The sequence below is a fragment of the Mizuhopecten yessoensis genome, unplaced genomic scaffold (genome assembly GCF_002113885.1).
Source record: "Mizuhopecten yessoensis strain PY_sf001 unplaced genomic scaffold, ASM211388v2 scaffold3101, whole genome shotgun sequence".
NCBI classification, from domain to species: domain Eukaryota; kingdom Metazoa; phylum Mollusca; class Bivalvia; order Pectinida; family Pectinidae; genus Mizuhopecten; species Mizuhopecten yessoensis.
The window spans coordinates 194,781-208,610 of NW_018404876.1; the positions used below are offsets into that span (position 1 = coordinate 194,781).

The window sequence follows — 13,830 nt, forward strand, 5'->3', positions numbered from 1 at the left end:
AAATGGATTAAAAGGAGAACTAAACAGATCTTTCTCATATTGCAATGATCGATTCTATTTCTTTCACTTAATTTAAGTACTGTACTAGTAAATATGTGAAATGACAAACTCACTTTGAAGGTTGGCTTTCATACACATCAGTATTAAATTTAGATCAAAAGTTACCTCAAGGTGCATTTACTGAACATGACTCGATCAAACAGATTAGAGGAAAGAAGAGAAAAGATCGAACTGAAAAAGAACTAATGAAGATGGTACAAAGGTGGGCGCCATGCAAGATCCCTCTGGGATCTCTTGTTCATGAAAACCAGACCCTTTGAATATCATTGTTGTATATGTCTCTAACCCTGTATTTGTCTGTCACACAAAAGATGTCCTTGTGCATTTCTTTAATGGTTGAGGGCAGTAATGCCAAATAAAAACTTCAATTATATCATAGCATGCATGTCAGGACCTGTAATTCAATCACTGTGATACCTATTTCAAACTGTCACTCATGCAGCCTAAATTAATCATATTGTGCGTCACAAACATATCCTAATTGTTTTTCTTTAAAGATGACGTCATGAAGTCTTCCATGGGTGTCAATTAAGGCCTTTAATATTATGGTAAAACAATCTATGATCTGTTAGAGATATTTTTAAATCATCTAAAGAGACTTTCCTACCTTCTTATGGAAATGTGATCTATAAAAAAAAAAGTGTTTTCTGGAATATTTAAAGAGGACAGAGATTTTATCAATGTCGTTTCCTTGTAATCTATAAATCATTATTTACTGTCTGAACTGGATGAGATGTGAAATCCATTTGTGGGAATAACTAAATAAATTGCTATTTTTTCAATTTTACGCTACCTAAATTTCTTGGTTAAGTACATATATATCTCTTCTTTATTATATCAACTGCAAACAATATTTGGGAATTATATACAAATCACCCTGTCTGTCTGTCTGTCCATTAACCTTTTAAGTACAACTACTTCTAAATTTTTTGTTGGAATTTATTCATAACATGGTACAGTAAAAGTACATCATATGTAGATATGTTGAAAAAGGGACTTTGTGATTCGACTTTTTTCAGAGTATTGTGGTCCTTATATGTACAACTCCACCTTAACTGTTTGTTGGACTTTTTTTTATAACCTGACAGCCTATCACTGTACGTCATATGTAAATTTGCAGGAAGAAAAGAATTTGTGATTAAAACCTTTTTCCGGAGTTATTGCCCTTGAAATTAGATTTGTTTTATAACCTGACACAGTTTACTCCTTATAAAATAAATCGGTTAAATTGGTTTTTTCCACCTTTTTTTACCTGACTTCATTTTCCAGGGAGTTATAGTCCTCCATCAGATGTTAGTCAAAAAAATAAAAATATTGTTCATTTAACTCCCTCAACAGCATCTTGGGATGCAGACTAACTCCCTCAGTAGTTTTGATAACCAATAACTTAGCCAATCAGGTAAGAGGAGGGCGGAGCCTGTACTGATCTGACCCCCACCCAGTTGTGTATCGATCTTGAGACAATGCAACAGTGCAGTAAATATTGCAAGAGTGCATTTGAAATGGTGTTTTATAAAAAAAATGTTAGATTGTCTCAGCAAAAGAAAACTGGTAGAACATGTGTTTCTGAGAAAAAAAATAACATCAAGATAAAAATGGCCAAGTCGAGGGAAACCAGAATCTTGCTTAATTCTGAAATCCAATATTTTAAGTGTTTAGTAGCAGTAGGATCTTAGACACAAAACTGTACATGCCAAAAACAAAGCTTTTTTAAAAGAAAGATTGAGAAATGTCGCTGTGGAGATTTAACACATCTCTGGTCCTTTTTGTTGGACCCTCAGGGTTCATTTCCACTATTTTCATGTGTTTGAATAATCTTATTCATGATGTATACAAAGTACAATAGAATTTGGCCCATTTAATGTTTATCAATAAGTAGAATAAGAAAATATTGACAGACTGACAGACAGGTGAAAAGACATTTTCACCACACCCTGTATATGCATTCATTGAGGACACACCTCCAGTACAGTAACATTTGTTGACAACACACCCTCCAGTATAGTAACATTAGCTGACAATACACCTCCAGTACAGTAACATTTGTTGACAACACACCTCCAGTACATTAACATTTGTTGACAACACACCTCCAGTACAGTAACGTTTGTTGACAACACACCTCTAGTACAATAACATTTGTTGAGGACACACCTCCAGTACAGTAACATTTGTTGACAACACGCCTCTAGTACAGTAACATTTGTTGACAACACACCTCCAGTATAGTAACATTTGTTGACAACACACCCTCCAGTACAGTAACATTTGTTGACAACACACCTCTATTACAATAACATTTGTTGACAACACACCTCCAGTACAGTAAGATGTGTTGACAACACACCTCCAGTACAGTAACATTTGTTGACAACACACCTCTAGTACAATAACATTTGTTGACAACACACCTCCAGTACAGTAACATGTGTTGACAACACACCTCCAGTACAGTAACATTTGTTGAGGACATACCTTAAGTATAGTAACATTTGTTGAGGACACACCTCCAGTATGGTCACATTTGTTGACAACACACCCTCCAGTATAGTAGCATTCATTGAGGACACACCCTCCAGTATAGTCACATTCATTGAGGACACACCCTCCAGTACAGAAGCATTTGTTGACAACACACCCTCCAGTACAGAAACATTCTTTGAGGACACACCCTCCAGTACAGTAATATTTGTTGACAACACACCTCCAGTATAGTAACATTTGTTGACAACACACCCTCCAGTACAGTAACATTTGTTGAGGACCCACCTCCAGTACAGTAACATTTGTTGAGAACACACCTCCAGTACAGTAACATTTGTTGAGAACACACCTCCAGTACAGTAACATTTGTTGACAGCACTCCTCCAGTACAGTAACATTTGTTGACGACACACCTCCAGTACAGTAACATTTGTTGACGACACACCTCCAGTACAGTAGCATGTGTTGAGGACACCCCTCCAGTATAGTAGCATTTGTTGAGGACACACCCTCCAGTACAGAAACATTCTTTGAGGACACACCCTCCAGTACAGTAACATTTGTTGAGGACACACCTCCAGTACAGTAGCATGTGTTGAGGACACACCTCCAGTATAGTAGCATTTGTTGAGGACACACCCTCCAGTACAGAAACATTCATTGAGGACACACCTCCAGTATGGTCTCATTTGTTGACAACACACCCTCCAGTACAGTAACATTTGTTAACAACACACCTCCAGTACAGTAAAATTTGTTGAGGCCACACCTCCAGTACAGTAGCATGCGTTGAGGACACACCCTCCAATACAGAAACATTCATTGAGGACAAACCCTCCAGTATAGTCACATTTGTTGACAACTCACCTCCAGTACAGTAACATTTGTTGAGGACCCACCTCCAGTACAGTAACATTTGTTGCCAACACACCCTCCAGTACAGTAATATTTGTTGAGGACACACCCTCCAGTACAGTAACATTTGTTGCCAACACACCCTCCAGTACAGTAATATTTGTTGAGGACACACCCTCCAGTACAGTAACATTTGTTAACAACACACCTCCAGTACAGTAACATCTGTTGACAACACCCCTCCAGTACAGTAACATTTGTTGAGGACACACCTCCAGTCCAGTAGCATGTGTTGAGGACACACCTCCAGTATAGTAACATTTGTTGAGGACACACCCTCCCGTACAGAAACATTCATTGAGGACAAACCCTCCAGTATAGTCACATTTGTTGACAACTCACCTCCAGTACAGTAACATTTGTTAACAACACACCTCTAGTACAATAACGTTTGTTGACAACACACCTCCAGTATAGTGACATTTGGTAACACCTCAAGTACATTAAATTGTTGAGGACACACCCAGTATTTCGATTTACACCTGCTTTGTAGACATTTTAGGAATGTCCAGAAGTATTGAAATGTGTTAAATATTTTTTTATTTTGTTATATAAAAAATGTGTCATGTTCATTTTTAACTTAATCCCCCAGAAATAATTTTAAATCAATTAAGCCTACACACCCTCCAGTACAGAAACATTTGTTGAGAACACACCTCCAGTACAGTAACATCTGTTGACAACACCCCTCCAGTACAGTAACATTTGTTGAGGACACCCCTCCAGTACAGTAGCATGTGTTGAGGCCACACCCTCCAATACAGAAACATTCATTGAGGACAAACCCTCCAGTATAGTCACATTTGTTGACGACACACCTCCAGTACAGTAGCATGCGTTGAGGACACACCCTCCAATACAGAAACATTCATTGAGGACACACCCTCCAGCATAGCCACATTTGTTGATAACACACCTCCAGTATAGTAACATTTGGTAACACCTCAAGTACATTAAATTGTTGAGGACACACCCAGTATTTCGATTTACACCTGCTTTGTAGACATTTTAGGAATGTCCAGAAGTATTGAAATGTGTTAAATATTTTTTTATTTTGTTATATAAAAAATGTGTCATGTTCATTTTTAACTTAATCCCCCAGAAATAATTTTAAATCAATTAAGCCTACACACCCTCCAGTACAGAAACATACATTGAGGACACACCTCCAGTATGGTCACATTTGTTGACAACACCCCCTCCAGTACAGAAACATTCATTGAGGACACACCCTCCAGTATAGTCACATTTGTTGACAACACACCTCCAGTATAGTAACATTTGGTAACACCTCAAGTACATTAAATTGTTGAGGACACACCCAGTATTTCGATTTACACCTGCTTTGTAGACATTTTAGGAATGTCCAGAAGTATTGAAATGTGTTAAATATTTTTTTATTTTGTTATATAAAAAATGTGTCATGTTCATTTTTAACTTAATCCCCCAGAAATAATTTTAAATCAATTAAGCCTAAAATCAAATTTGTGTGAAAAATTGACTAAAGTAATATATACATTGTATGAGAAGCTTTGAAAAAAAGAACAATTTGTTTCTTTATTTCTGAAAACTTGTCGGAAGTGATTGTGTCACACAATTCACCGTCAATAATGGTGGACCTGAATATAAAAATCAATGTATAATTAACGCTACTTGTAGTACAAATCAGCCTGAGATTGATTTCTCAGACGTTTGCCGGTGAGGTCCTAAGTCACTCATTCTACATGCCATGTGTGGTTACTTACCCAATATCTCGTAAATCAATCCCGGGGTCATGATGACGGAAATGAAGTGACTTGTATTACTATTACACCAGTGTGTTCTATAAAAACTCCTGATGTCCACAAAACAACAGTAACTGGATGTTAGATTCTTAAAGAGATGAATTCGACCTTGTACAACTAAAAATCCAATAATGAATAGCGATCTATCATAATTGGTCTGTTATATATATAAATCTTAAATGGTGATTCTCTCACTTGAAACAAAATTATTTAACAAAGTAATTAAACAATACAGAGTGATGGAATGACTCTTACTGGCCAATTTTTTTTTTTGTAAAATGATGTATTTTACAGTGCTATTAAGTCATGTTTACAAAACAACAATGATTTTGTAGGTATGAATACAATTATGTCCACTTGCGTTTCTGGAAATTTTATCAATTAACAAGTTAACAGATCAAGATTCACAATAATTAATTATAAGCAATAAACAGGAACAAACAGCCCCAGAATAATAATATAATATATACTTTTTACAACAATTATGAAACAAGTTATTGCACATTAATCCCTCTTTTTGGCCCAGATGTTAGCATGTGTGTGGCCGGGCAGGTGACCCCATTCCTTAAATTTTCACGTTTGATGGGGGTGAAAGGCGAGTTTTAGTGGTCCAATGCGCCACTTGGTTATCGAAGAATGATACCTGTACAATTATTATTTTTAACATATTTCTTTTTTAACATCTGACAAACTTTCTTTTCCTTTTCCCTTTCCAAAGATCCTGTTTAAAATATCTTTTTCTTTTAATAGATGAAATATCTTGATACATTTCTTTCCATTTACAAAAGTAATATTAATGAAAACATAGATTATAAAAAAAACTTGCACATCAGGTATATATACTATAGCTAAATTGTCTTAATATACTTTTCACAAAGTATGTCATTCACATTTTATAATTTAGACTGATTTTGTGGCAGACATGCATAAATAATGAATTTGGATGATTTGACGAGGAGTGCCAGTATTTCATTATGAATTAACCAGCCCGCGGGTATAACATATTCTATAAAAGAATCACCCACATGTGTTATTCTGTACTGGGATATTTTGTCATTGCTAAAGGTATAGTGTGATCTATCTATTTTGGAATATTCCTGTAGGTTTTGTGTAATATCTGTATACAGAACTGATACGGAAGCTGATCAAGGATTGGTGGAGCCAGCCACATCATTTCACAGAAGTAGCATTGATTTTTCCAAACATTGTTTTGCTCCTCTATTGGTAGGATTCCTTCACGGGACCGCCGTATACAGACTCCCCAGGATAATATACTATCGCTATCTCTCGCCATTAAAAGCTCAGGAAACCAACATATATCAAACTATCTTTATATCAAACTCCCACTTCTGTTTAACGTATAAACTCTGTACTTTGGTCAAATTTATTGTTGATGGATATTCCCAAGTTCCCCTGAGGGTTAACAGTGATCATAATCCTGTACTTTTTAGTTTAAATAAAAGATTTTAATAATGGGTGTTAATAGACTAAGATGTAAAGCAGACAGAATCACAATATCATTCATTTGTATAAAGATCAAAATCAAGTGTTTTACAAATACATGTACTCATTTTGAAATTAGAGATAAAAAAGAGATATGGTTTCTCATCAGGTGTTAAGTTTTGACATTTGATGTTCTGACATTATATAATATCTGTAAATCAATCTGAAGAATTTGACACAAAATGGTGATAGGATCACTATTGAACTTTCTAATTTCTGTGGGGGAAGTATGACTAGACTCGGTGGCATGCCTTAATGGGACCTAACAAGAACTTGCACACAGATTGTACATGTCGGAAACAGGACAAATCAGGAAAAAGATATAATTAAAGAAAATGTCAGACTTGTAAGGTAGAGCCCTAAGTTAACAGTCACATGCAATCAGGATTCACTAATACACTGGAATGTCACAGTAAACAAACAAATTAACACTGTTATAATGTACTCTCTAGGTACATGTGATTGTAGTTACCAAACATGACACTGTACTCTCTAGGTCCATGTGATTGTTACGTTACCAAACATGACACTGTACTCTCTAGGTACATGTCATTGTAGTTACCAAACATTACACTGTACTCTCTAAACAAGGTACATGTCATTGTAGTTACCAAACACGGCACTGTACTCTCTAAACAATGTACATTTGTATATGTCACTGTATTACCAAACACGACACTGTAATATTTAAACAAGGTATACATGTCACTGTATAGTTACTTAACATGACATTGTACTCTCTAAACAAGGTAAATCAAATCAAAATTCAAGTGTAGTTGACTGGGGGGGGGGGACTAGTTTCACTTGACTATTGTACAATAATCTAAATTGGTGTTCATCACTTATTTCCTATGAACATGCTTTCCAGGCCCAGTATCAGAAATCTCACTTATATATATGGTCCATAGAGTTGTCTATAAAGTGAGGAAATTTTAATTGACAGGATCAAAAACCAACAGTCTGTCATATAAACAGAAATTGCAGAATAAAAAGGGTGATTTTATCCAGTATTCTTGAAAGCAGCTAATGTTTGATGTTCTGGTAATAAACACCAGTGGGAGGATATTACATGAAGTGGCTGCTACCTTTTCTAACACTTGTTTCCATATAATATGACCAGCTGATGTCTCTGTCTACAGTGGTCATGATGGCTGAAGGACTGGGTCACTTAAGCTATAGCTCCTTGTAGTACTGGTGGGTCTTTAGATGGTAGACACTGGTACTTTTCCATGACAAGTTATGTAGCATATAGAAATGGGGAATATTTCTGATATTTTTATTATTTTGGGAAATTACAAAATTTTGGGCAAAGGAAGCAGTTTGTTTTTGGCAATAAAAAATGCAAAATGAAAGATAAGATATCAGATGTAGGAAATTGTAAGAGTGTATTGTTGTAGTCCAGGTGAGGTGTTACAAGGGATATAATACCAAAGTTTCATATACGTTTATAATGATGTATTGTCATATACATGCACATCCAATGTTTCCAATTTGGTAAAAGCAAATAACCTATTTATCCATGGTCATACAATATTGTCATGCATATATGACTAGATTTCTCGCTGATAAAACTCCCTGAATAGTTTTGTAGTCATTTGAGTCTTAATTTTCTGTGAAAACAATAATTTCTGTCCTATCCGGATTTCACTTAAGCGTATATACAGTATTGACAGTCAACCAAGTACTGATGTCCATCAGACAGGCTTTAAGTCTTGCTGATATGGTATTCCAGTTAACGCATTGATTACCCTTAAAGGGACTTTGAATTTCAAAGTTCCAATAGTAGTATTGTAGTAGGAAGGGGAGGAGGGTTTATGCAAACTACTGATGTACTATATGCTACATGCAGAGATGGAATTATCTCTCAGTTATAATGTAAGTTTATCATTAAAAAAAGATCACTACTGTCTTGTGACTCTCCTCGTCTGCCTGCCTGCTTGCTTGCTTGCTGGGGACTAGCCCAATCTGATCCATTTCCAGAACTGGTTCTTTGATGCTGCGGTCCAAAATTGATAATGATTAAATAGCTTCATCAGAATTTAAATTGACAAATTATTGATGCTTGCAAATATTATTTAAAGGATTCAAAACTATGCAGATTTTTTCAGCAAAAAAACATGTGATAAAGATTGTGATGGATCCACAAAGGACCACACAACTATCAATTCTTTGACATTTCCATATTTTAAATCTTTCTTTTCATTTGTATTCATCTTTTCATGATTTTTTTCTGAGAGAAATTGCATTGAAAAAACAAAAGCCAAAAATAAAAAGATAAGGAAAAAGTGGCTGGCTTCTAAACAGTTTTGATTAGATACTGGTAAGAGATACCAATCCTATAATGAGTTTATGATTTTTTTGTGGATCATTCGGAAGAATTCCTTGTTCTGGACGATTTCCTTCTTTACCAAAATGAAGAATTATTTTGATTAGCAGTGAAACATTATACATGTGTAGTTAACAAGTCAGTTATATATGGTATTAACTGTGTCTGCTATAAGGGCTAGACAATAAGGGTAGCCGCTTGTCTGAGACTAGTGAAGTCTCTAGCTGGATTAGGTAGTGGGTTTAAGGACTGCTAGTCCAATTGCCCAGTCAAAATTTGATATTGCTTAGATGACTTATGATGAATGATATTGGGTGAGTGGAATTTACACATGGACTAATGAAATGGGAAACTACTAGCCCGACTTATTAGTGGTTATTAAAATTGAATTTTAGTCCTGCCCATTCAAATCAAGGAAAACATCAATTAGTACTGGTTCTTCTTTTTAAATAATCTTCTATTGGCTGTAACAATTAAGCCATAAAAGATATCTTGACGAAACTTGAAGTAAATCTGTATCACCAAAAGGACGTACGGTGAGGCTGTACACGTAGCACTGTCACTGTGACCTTCACTTCCAAGTCAAAAGTCAAATATTTTTGAATAAATATGACATGAAATCTTGTCATCTGGTTAAGTGAAAATCTCTTCAGATTGGCAAAATGTTTATAATTTTTATCAATTTATTTATAATATATATTTTTTTTATTTATAAATAAAAAATGGACAGATGCAAGGCTTTCGCATTGCTTCGATCCCCTGTAATTTTAATTGGTGATATTTCCATGGTTTCTACCAGAGAAGTTATACATGCTTACAAAATAAGTCGTGAATAAAATCAGATTTATCGTAATTTGTCGGTATTAATAGCACCAAGTTGACGGGCAGGGAATATCACTAGGTACATATATTGTAGTTTATTAATCAGTTGATACATCTGTATGTCCGGGAAAGTGTTGTTTTATTTTCATTAGGGGGTGATTGGCTGGTATTGATGGCTTCATGCTTCCATATAAGGATTGTTCAGGGCTGATGGAGGACGGTTCAGTGGCGAGATTTGTGTCATTCTTTGCTCATTAAGCAGCACTGTCATTCAGATGCTTATGATTAGAAAGGTTTAATATGCAGCAGGTCATATATGGGAATTACAACAGTTTGTTTTGAAAGAAATTTAATTAAGAATTATTTGCAATTCTAAAACTTTCAAGATAATGATATGTCTTGTGTAAAATTGAATTTGCAAGTAATATATATGAATTAATATGTTCCATCGCATGGATAATGTTCAGTGTATTGTAATTCACAAGAAAGCATATGAACCACATGTTTATGCATGATTTTGTACAAATATCCAAGACGTCTTTACAATTCTAGCATCTTCAGCATTTACTTGGGTACCCCCGGTGTAGACAATGGTTTTTCGTTCCAGAGAATGTCTTTGACATTTAGCAATTGTCACGACATCTCCAGAACTCCTGGAGTTTGAAGCAAATTAAGACTCCTTTGAATCCTGCTTAATGTGTGAATAGAAACAGGAGGGTTAACATTGCGCAATGGCAGACTGCCTGCTTCGCCTCTCCCGTCATCCATTATCTGCATTGACTGAAGCCATTGCCGGCGAATCCTGAGTAGATTTGAGAGCACTCAGCCCCACATACAAACACCTCTACTAATAGCAGTGGCGGAAATAAGGATTGTCACTGTGACAACCATCTTGACATCTTGGAGTGTTTTACCAGTAAATGTGAAGCAGCAAAACGAGAAGTCTTAATTGCCTTTGTGTTATCCTCTTAAAGATATAACATGAACAATATATCTCTGTATTGTGTTTGCAAACCGGCAATGTCAGAAGTTAACCTGTAAATATGATTTGTAATTATCACAAAATGCCATTATTTTAATCAAATATTACAGGCTTGTAAATCTGTTTAACTAATTGAATATTTCAATTTTTAGAATTTGATCAATATTCTCCATTTTGATGAATAGTCAGAGGCCAAAATCTAATAGCGTAAGTTGTTCTAACATTATATTTGGACACAAACTTTTGGAACACTATCAATACAATTTGTTAATGCAATTTTCTAATGAGAAAAGTTGTTTAAACCTATTAAGATCAGGAATTAGCTTGAAACCATTAGTTTATATATTGTGCTTTATTTTGAATATACCCTGTATATAAACAAGTTTTTTTAACTAATATTATTCACTCTTGTTGGCCCTGGATGTTAGCGTGCGGGGTCTTAGTGTGGGAGGAAACTGGAAAAAACCTGCATGATCAGGCAGGTGACCCCATATCTTTTCACTTACATGAAATATTGTCAGTTCTTAAATTATATTGTCATAAATCAGTAAAAAAAAATCTGTTACATATATAATTAATTAAATTATTTCTTTACGTTATGATATTGAAGGAATTTGACTTTGTTTTTTTCACCACTTACAAGGTCATAACGACATTGGGATCCTGGACATATATGTCATGAATCACATTAGCTATATGTATTTGTTTAGGGGGGAATAAAGCTCTAATAATTTTTTCCAAAGTGAAGAAAGTACAAAACTTTAAAAAGGATAGTTGGCGCTAAATATATATCAAGTAAGACTTACTAAATAGGTGGAGGTGTTACAATGACACCATAGAAATAGTATTGACCACTAGAACCCTAATATAGAGTGCAGCCGTCCTCTGACTTGGTATTTTTGAAAGAGTGCGTAATAATTAATTGTTATACAGTAACAGAAATGACACATCAACGTAATAACTGATTTTAATTTTCAAATTTTAATTAAAACGATTTTGTTCATCTGGAAGTTATCAGTAAAGTTGCCAATACCACTAAGCTTGTTTTAATTTTAGAGAAAACATTGGGCAGGAAATTACAATTGTTGCATCTAGAAATTACTTTCTATCATCCTCAGAAAAATAGGGTACAGGTTGGTAGGCAATTTTTTTGTATTTTGAAAAATATTTTTACTATGCTTATAAAGAGCCGGAGTTCTTACTATAACATTGCCTATATGCCAATAAAAACTTAAGAGGCACACAAATCTGGGGTATGGTCATTTGGCCTAATGAAAAGCAAAATGTACAAAAGACAATGCCAAAATGACACAGGATCCACTCAACATAAGACTTTGCCATTATCTGTGTCCGAAGACTAAGGGTCTATTGGTAGGGTACAGAATACCTTCACTAACGAGTGATCACCCGTGGGACAGGACAGATGGGGGTTGTCAAGGAAACGGCCATATAAAGGTCTGACCCAAAGTCAGTCTCTTGGTAATTATGACAGATTGACATGTGGAACTATTATTCTCATTGAGGTGACTGGTACCAGCAGATTTGTACATGTTGAGTAAGAGTGGTGCAGACCAAAATTAGTAAGTAACAATCAGTTCATATTTAATAATGTCTAAATTTCAAAATTCAAATAACTAAATAGTGGACAAATCATTTTTCTTTTTCATCTTACATAAAGCAGCAACCTAAATATTCTGTAACATGTAGGTATAGGTGAGATATACATGTGTATGGTTATCCTTCATTGATGACAAACTCAATTTGTTAACATGAAAAAAACCCTTAAAGATATATAATATCATGCAATAATTCTACTGTTGGTTTCTATAAATATAACCAAATCTGTGATAGGTGCATTTTAAAGCCGCTTAGACATGTTTAACATTTCAAGGAGTATTTCAATCACAACATCCACAAGCGTCACCAGTGAGTGGATATCTTTTCTTGCCTACTAGTTTAATGTTTAACACTTACGTCTTACTTATATTGAGTCAATCTAAAAACAAATATTAAGTTCTTAACTAACTGTTTATAACATATCCTAAATATAACTGCAAAAATATCAGTTCATCAAAAATGTATCTTAAATTGAAAAGATATGTAGGTATAACTTCATTTTATCTTCAGAAAAAAATCAAATGAGGACTCTATATGCATGCATACAACCTCTGTTGGCATAGTTTATGCTAGCTATTACTTGTCTGTCTACCCCAAGCAAAGTTTTATTGAGAAGGGGTATAATTTGCTTGTGCATATATATTGAATGATAATATGTGATGGTAAAATGATACAACAGGTAAGGGGATGTAACTTATTACAACTTTTTTCACTCGAGTGATGATATCTATGCATGTACATGCAATTTTAAATGGGACAAATATATGTAATGTGGTTTGATTTACCTATATGTTAACCATTGTGTGGAATGATCTTATGGGATAATTGTAACAAGGTTATTCAGTGTGAACACCTGTACATTTTATGCGTGTCACGAAGGAAACGAATGAAACTGTGATCGTATTTATATACGATCAACAGTTTGCTATCATTTTGAGAATCAAATCAACCTCATTTGATATTCTAACAAAAATGCAACACGAAATAATATATCGGTCAAAAATATTTAGTTTGCAGAATTTGTCTTAATGGAATCAGATTCCCTTTTCTTTGACAATTTGAGCAATTGATGTTCAAGGTAATTTATAAAATAATCATTAAAGAACATCTGTTATTTAATTTTCCATATCAGGTAACAAGAAAAAAGAGCAAAACGTTTGTTGATAGTCTCTTTAATGCATGTAAAAACAACCAAACTTTCCATTGTTTAATATACGCATATTTTTTAATGTAATGTTTAGCACATTTGTCATGTGAATTTGCCCGCCCAAATATATTGCATACAATGTATGACTAGTGTATACCAGGACATTTTCACTACTTTTACCTTTTTTTCT

General features: G+C 34.6%; 1 protein-coding gene across 4 annotated transcripts in view; it reads left to right on the top strand.

Annotated features, from left to right (window-relative positions):
* The window catches only part of LOC110446997 (high-affinity choline transporter 1-like), a 52,437-nt gene that overhangs the window by 18,016 nt on the left and 20,591 nt on the right, over positions 1 to 13,830 (top strand). Inside the window, exon 3 of one of the 4 annotated variants that reach the window (XM_021492367.1) lies at positions 12,400 to 12,456. The exons of the other annotated variants lie outside the window; for them this stretch is intronic. The gene's annotated coding sequence lies outside the window, so the exon portion shown is untranslated. The remainder of the gene's footprint in view (positions 1 to 12,399; positions 12,457 to 13,830) is intronic. 4 annotated transcript variants of the gene reach the window in all.